Below are 7,397 nucleotides of genomic sequence, written 5' to 3' on the forward strand. Positions count from 1 at the left end.
GGGAGGAAAGGGGAGGGAATAAAAGCTTGTTTAATTGAAGTGGCACATTTTAGATTTATAAGTGGAATCACTTACTGGGTCTTACCCTTGGCAACTGAGTTTTCTTATTCATTCAGTCCAGCAGAAGTGGGGAGAGAGACCCCCACAAAGAACCAATTAAAGGTCAACTGGGACTTGCAAGCTTGGTTAAGGAGAATCTGGCAAAATATAGCCCAATAATAAATGATCAAGTGATGATTTTTTTTTTCCACAGAAGTAGGTAAATTGAATTTTTAAAATAGACAGAGACCGCCTTGTTGAAAAAGACACCATGTTAAAGTTTAGTTCCTTCAAAACACAGTTTACAGATGGATGCCTGATTCTGTTTTTATTTATTGATAGAAAATAAAGGGATTCAGTTGTATGTAAGCATCCAAAATGACTTTATCCTACTCTTTAAACAAAATGTCTCAATCAAAAAGTGTGTCCTAACTTAGATTAATTGTGGAAACCTGCTTATGGCAATCTGTCTGTGTTTGACATCGGTCTGAGGAACATTGAGCTCTTTTTTTCAGCTGTGAAAGGAAAAAAAGGAGCTCATTTCTAGTCATCTTAAAGATCTGGTTCATAACCTGGTTCAGGACTTTTTGTGAAGTTTCTTGTATGTCATTGTCATGATCAGGTTCCAGCTGCGCTTAAGGCTTAACTGTTTTTTACACATGATTTTCATTTCAAGGACCATGTAGTTTTCATGCATGGTCATACATGAAATTGTTCCGTTCAAATATGTCCTCTAATCTGACCTCCAAATATTTTAGATTTACACTCTTCTGTCCAAAGGACAGGAGCAGTGCTCGCCTCTGTCTCTGTTCTCTCGTGCAAACCTTAGTTTGGACATTATGTGTCATTTTTAAGAGAAAACCTCCTAGGGAAGTCAAACTTGTGCAGTTGCTTTGTGATTTTATAGGGATACACTTTCATAAAACGTAGTCACGTTTTCATTATGTGGACCTGATGTGATAAACCTGTGTAATTCCAACCATCTAAATAGGAATAAATGTCAGGATGTTCCAGTTTCTTCCTTACCAGAAATGACAATTTTCAGAAAACATTAAACATTTTTTCTTCAATTTCTCAGCATTGCTGAAATTGATATTAAATATGCCTAAACGTATGAGGTAAACACAATAATGCCGTCATCGGATGCTCTATTTCTTTTCACGACTGCACCTTCCAAAAAGACTCCTGCGGGAGGAAAATGTATTATTTCAATTACGAGCACAGACTCGCATAAAATTGATTTTAACATGCATCTGAGATTAGCTTTAAAATATGAAACAGAGAGAAGCCGAATATATATACCACCTTTAGGAGATTCGCTTTAAATCTATATGTAAATGCTCTGCTCTGTTTGAGCAAATTCTCAAATTCAATCCAGCACCGAAGGCTCAGAGTCGACTGACAGCAGTCCTTGGTCAGCGGACCAGTACTTGGCCACAGTACGATGAGGTAGCAAACAGGAAAAATGCAATTTCTAAAAAGCCCACCATGTGTCATTGTCTAGGGGCTGGGCATGGAGGTGAGGGGCTGCAGTGAGATTGGATTTAAATGACATTATTCAGGCAATTTCATGGCTACTTAGCTCAGTATAACAAAAAGCGTGGGGGGTTGGGAAAAGGACTCAATTTACAAACAATATATCAGCTGCCACAGATGACTTGCAACCTCTTCAAAAATGACATTTTGATGCAAAAAAAAAAAATGCTCAAAAATTAACCACCATAACAACAGCAAGCAAACGTCCCGGCTACCTGAGGCGTCTGTGACTGGGACGCAGTCCATTTCCTTTCCAATAGCAAAACCACTTTAAAGAAACTCCACAGCCAAGTAGTCACAATTCTCATTTCTTTGCTCCCATTCCAGATATCATGGGGAGTTCATTTCAACAACCCTTTGGGACTCCAACTGTGAAAATGATTAAATCTACAAGATCCATATCATAAAAAATAATAATAAATTAGGCTGGATGCTGAGGGACAAGACTGTGAATATCTAAACTAAATTCATGGACAGACTGGTCCGGTGGGTTCATCAGAAGTACTTTTATTAAAATCAAAACATGCACTCTGAACTTCACACGCAAACACATCAGATTTGACCTTTAACCAACACAAACTGCTTTCCCCCAGGTCTAAGAGAAAAACAAACCACTGGTTGTATTTAAATGCAGCAAAAGGGTTCAAGACACATTTGGAAGTGCATATTGCTGATGGGCTGAGTTCCTACGCCAGAACCAACAATTGCTTGTCTCAGAGAGATCTCCCGACCAAAACACAGTTGTTGTTTTTTTCCAAGATTCCTGGCATGTCAAGCTAAGAGACATGAGCAGACCTACAGTTTATGATTTTGGAAGGTTTTCAATTCTTTCTTTTCTCGAAATCCACAACTGAGAAGGATCATTTTTAAAAATGAACAAAAAAAAACTACAGGGACGTGTAAATGACAGCAGGAATGTTATTTGAAACGAGAAAAACTGTACAAAACCCGTCAGGGATATGAACACTTATTGAATTTGAGTTTGCTGGGAGCATTGATGGTTATTCAGTCTAGCAGCTGCTGGGAGGGAGGACCTATGATAATGCTCCCTTATGCACCAAGAGTAAATATCATTTGATAAAATTATACAGCAAGAGTGGCCAATAAAACTCACGATAATAGTAATTTTATAATCAGCTTTATGCTAAACATTCATTCCTTTGTCAAATGTATTACAAGATTTTGATTTTTTTATTTTTAATAATCTGAACAAAGGCGTTGTTCTTTTCCACTGTCGCCCACCATGCCCAGCTAAGGTGGGTAGATTGCTGCAGACTCAGTGACTTATCAATGAAATCAGCTGATCTGGGATATAAGCAGAATCAAACTGGAATGTATGAAAATGAACTGAACTGAGTTCTTTTTGGTTGCATTCATCTCATTTTTGTGAATAATCTGAATCCGTTTGCTGTGTAAAGTCTCTTGAGATGGCATTCACTGTGAATTGGCGCCCTGTAATACAACTAAAGTGAATTGATTGGTTCATACACCGTAATAGCTTTACCAGGCTAAACCTTCAGATCTGTGAAAGCGCACCAGCAATAGTAAATAAACTTTAATCAGATTGAGGATGACATCCTAATGGGCTGGTATGAGCGTGCCAGACCCACCAATCTGAGGTCTAACCAACCTCGGTGAGGCGCAGCCCTGCTTCCCCCTGTGACAGCAGTGTCATTTGCTTTGATGTTCTGACTTGCAGAGGAAACTGACAGAAGACTTATTTCATTTGCTCAGAAGAGAGAGAGAGAGCGAGAGAAAAATAAAACATGCTCATTTCAAAGCATATTGCGGGTCCGCATGCAAATGGAAAGGCAGCATTTTTTTTCTGATCTTCTTTACACGAGGGCAAGAGAAAAAAAAAACATCTTTGATCATCACATGGTCTAAATGAGGAAAGATATTTGGCTTTCAGGCATATCAAGGGCCCATGCCCTGCCGCCCCTGCAAGCCCCCAGCTGCAATATGCCCATCATTTCACCTAATTACTGCCACATGAGGCAAAAAAAAAAAAAACTCTAAAAAAGCCAGGAAATTCATTAAAGGGTAGCTAATTCTATTCCTTCTCACTCACTGAGCTCTATATTTTTCATGCCTGAGCCTGTGTTTCTTCTGAGCGAGAGGAGACAGCCCCTCTTCGCTTCGTCTTTTCCCAGCTTGGCCCTTGTTTGTCAATAGGCAGAGCCTTTGGCACACCGACCTGGCATCAAAGGGCTTCACACTTCACAGGCCACAGGGATTAGAGGCCTTTCAGGCCTACAAAACCCATCTCAGCTCCACAAAGGCTTCCGGTTATTAGAACCCACAAGCATAAAGCAAGGAGAGGAGGAGGAGGAGGCAAATGAGCATCTGGATGCTTCTGATTCCCGCTTCCTCTTGAAAAAAAAAAAAAAAAAAAAAGTTCCACGGAGAAAATTTTATAGCAAAGTTGATTACAGTAAGTATGGCCACAAACCAAAGCATATTTCACTCTCATGCACAGGCTGTTATAGACCCTGTGTTTGATGTGCAGAGCCTCCACATCTCTCTCCTCCAGAGCTTTAAGTCTATAAGTGAAGACACGGAGGTTAAAGGAGAGAGTCTCTTCTTAGGCAGCCACTCTGTGACTTATTGGTTTAGGCAGTAGATCATAGCACTGAGCTGCAGCATACAGATGGTGCTGCCTGATAAACACCCTCTGAGGCAGCCAGCGTTTATGTGAGCCCTCAGCTTCTCATAAGGTAAGGGGGTTTCCTGCACCTGTGCACACTCTCCGCCGTGGCAGTGCATGCAGATATAATGCAGAAAAACTACGAGAGAGAGAGAGAGAGAGAGAGAGAGAGAGAGAGAGAGAGAGAGAGAAAGGGGGTATAGACACAGACACACATGTACACAAAGATCTGCATCTGCATTTGTGTGTCTCATTTGCCATCAGTGGAGCATGTTGTTATCCTCTGCTCAGCGCTCTCTCATGAAATGTAGGGCAGGGACAACAACAGGTGCCTGTGCGGGCGACAGCCTGCAATGCCTCCTGGGCTAAATGCTTCACACTCGCTTCATTTCAACATGCGACAGCCTTGTAAGGATTAATTATTTCCCCTGAGGATGGAAGAATATGCTTTTCCCTTCCTTAGAGCAGGAGGCTATGTGCGCTCACAAGCACATGAAAAAGCTTACAGTAAATTAATGGGAAAACCTGGGCTCGAGCTGCTCCTGCAATAAGTGAGGGGGGTAGGCGGGGGGGAAAAGTTTCACATGAAAGAAATGTAAACAAGCCAAGCGTATGATTGAACTGCATTGGAGATTAGATAAAAGCTCAGGCAAACACATGCATTAGTTCTTGGAGATCACGCGCCAGGGAGCGGAGATGGCAGGGAGGCAATTAATGGGTTGACCTTCGTCCTTAATCACCCAGTGCCTGGCACACAATGCCCATGTGTCAGAGCAGCACATCTCTAAATGCCACCCCTCATTAGCACAATGCACACGGTGAGAGAGGCAGAGGGAGAGGCTATCTGTGCAGCGTTACACTCTCCAGCGGTCAGACACAGATAGCGGAGCAGCAATTGGATAATGCGGAGCCGGACTGAGCCGCAGTAGGCCACGATATGATCTAGAAATCCCATTTTATTTGGAGGATGGGCACTCTCCTTTCTCTCTTTCGTCTTTTTTTTTTTTTGATTGGCATGAAACTCCCCAAGCGCGACGTCCTTGGTGTACCCGGCACTGTCGCTGTGATTGCGTGCTGTGTGCCTGTGTGTGTGTGTGTGCGTGTGTGTGTCCACGCATCCGTGTGCATTCGGTGAAGGGGCTACCCAATTCTGAACACTCAATTAACACTCCTTTAATTAGCCAGCGGTACATTTTGAATTCTGATGAACTAATTTTCTCGGTGCAAGGGTGGAGGAGGCAGAGGAGGTGAGTGGAGGAGGTTAGCCTGGTAAAGATGAGGTCCACCGGGTACAAAACGGCAATAAAGAGACGAACTGGTTAGATTAGACTGTAAAAAATCCATTAAATTTGGTGCGCTTCTTCCAAGTGAAAGGTCAAATTGTGTTGATCACAAGAAGCAGAGGCATAAAGGAGGACTATAAGAGGAGGGAGTAAGGTGATGCGAGAGGTGGGGGAGTCACAGGCTGTACGAGAGCGGGGCAGCAAATCCAGGAACCCAAGAATGCTTTGCATTTTAATTAGAGGTTTAAACGAATAAGCAGGAGTAAAACTGAACTGCCTGAAACACCCTTGCTACCATTTATTAGTGTTCCAAGTATTTAAAAATCATGAGCTGCTTGAAGAAGTTTCTCCTTATTAGCGGAGGAAATGCTCTAAAACATCAAAAAGCCTTCAGGGTTTTCCCACTCACTCCTGCAGGCATGTATCCCTTCTTTACTGCACGCTTTGATCCCCCCCCTGACCACGTCCATGGTGAGCATGGGGGAAGAGTGCTTGTTTAGATGAAGGGAGAGGACCCATACGGCTGAACTGCAATTAAGTTTTCACAGAAGAGCGAGCGTGTAATACACATTAACTTTGGCCAAACAAAGCAGCAGAGCAGTCTGTGATGAGGTCGGGGCAGAAATCAGGAGCTGAGATGATCAGAAAGCTAAAAAAAGAGAAGAGGGTCAGGTTTTGTTTAATTTGCACGACACACACTGGGAGCCATTTTCCTCTGAAGTCGCCCGTCGCCGGTGAATGAGAAACTGCTACGATGCTGCTTTTTGAACGCTCTACATGTGTCCTGTGTCTCTTGTCATACCAATATTTGAATGTCTTCATACAACATAAAATCTACTCAAAGTTCAGGTTGCAGAGTTTGGTTTTACTGTTTTTATACATGTTGACACTGACTCTAATAGACACTTTCCACTTTGCAACACTGCAATTAATGATTTAAAAATCAATAATTAACAGCAAAAGCATAAGTTTGAAAAAAAAATAAAGTACCATCACTAGTATACCATATGCAATGCTAATGCTGCAAGTAACTGTATGGAAAGGCGTTACGCTTGGCAATTAGCTTCCAATTGTTATAAATTTGCCATCTGGCTGCCAATAAGATATTCAGCCTGTTGGGTGGAGTTTCACTGACATACATGCCCAGAGCTGACACAGATGGCTGTGCCCAAAGCTGCTAAAGGTCAAAGAGAATAAACTGGCATTAATCACAACCACTCTCATCAACGCATTTTTAAACAAAAAATATCACAGTCAAATTATTTCTTAATATCGTGTAACCCTTGAAGAGGTGCAAAGTGAAATCAGCGTGTGGCTGGGATTTTCAGATTAGTTTCCACTCAGAAACTCAAAAATCTTTTTTCAATGACTGAACACACCATGGGCTGCTGCACAGTGGCGCAGTTGGCAGCACTGTTGCCTTGCAGTAAGAAGGTCCAGGATTCAATTCCCAACCCGTGGTCTTTCTGCGTGGGGTTTGCATGTTCTCCCTGTGCATGCGTGGGTTGTGTCCCACTATCTCCTGTTTCCTCCCACAGTCCAGGTTAATCGTGGATGTGTGCGTGCATGATTATTTGTCCTGTCTGTTTCTGTACCTCGCCATTCGGGATAAGCTGGTAAGATAACGGATGGATGGATGAACACATCATACCTAACAACACCTGCTAGTGTGGAAGTTGTTACGTCACGAAGAGGACTTCAAGCTAGTTAGCACTGAGTAGTGAACTATGTGGTTCAATCAAGTAGCTACAAAAATATCTGCAAGCAGATTAAAAAAAAGGGTGAACACATTAAAACAATTTGCTCTGTTTTGTGCTATCGGTTAAGGCAGTGGTTCCCAAACTTTTTCTTCTGCGCCCCCCCAGTGGTTTCCAAACATTTTCTGCGCCCCC

General features: G+C 42.3%; 1 protein-coding gene across 2 annotated transcripts in view; it reads right to left on the minus strand.

Moving 5' to 3' along the window:
- fam222aa (family with sequence similarity 222 member Aa) overlaps nucleotides 1–7,397 on the minus strand; it is a 78,023-nt gene that overhangs the window by 9,606 nt on the left and 61,020 nt on the right. The gene's annotated exons all lie outside the window — the stretch shown is intronic.

Source organism: Poecilia latipinna, unplaced genomic scaffold, assembly GCF_001443285.1.
Source record: "Poecilia latipinna isolate Pla-1442-1.1 unplaced genomic scaffold, P_latipinna-1.0 Scaffold104, whole genome shotgun sequence".
Lineage (NCBI taxonomy): Eukaryota > Metazoa > Chordata > Actinopteri > Cyprinodontiformes > Poeciliidae > Poecilia > Poecilia latipinna.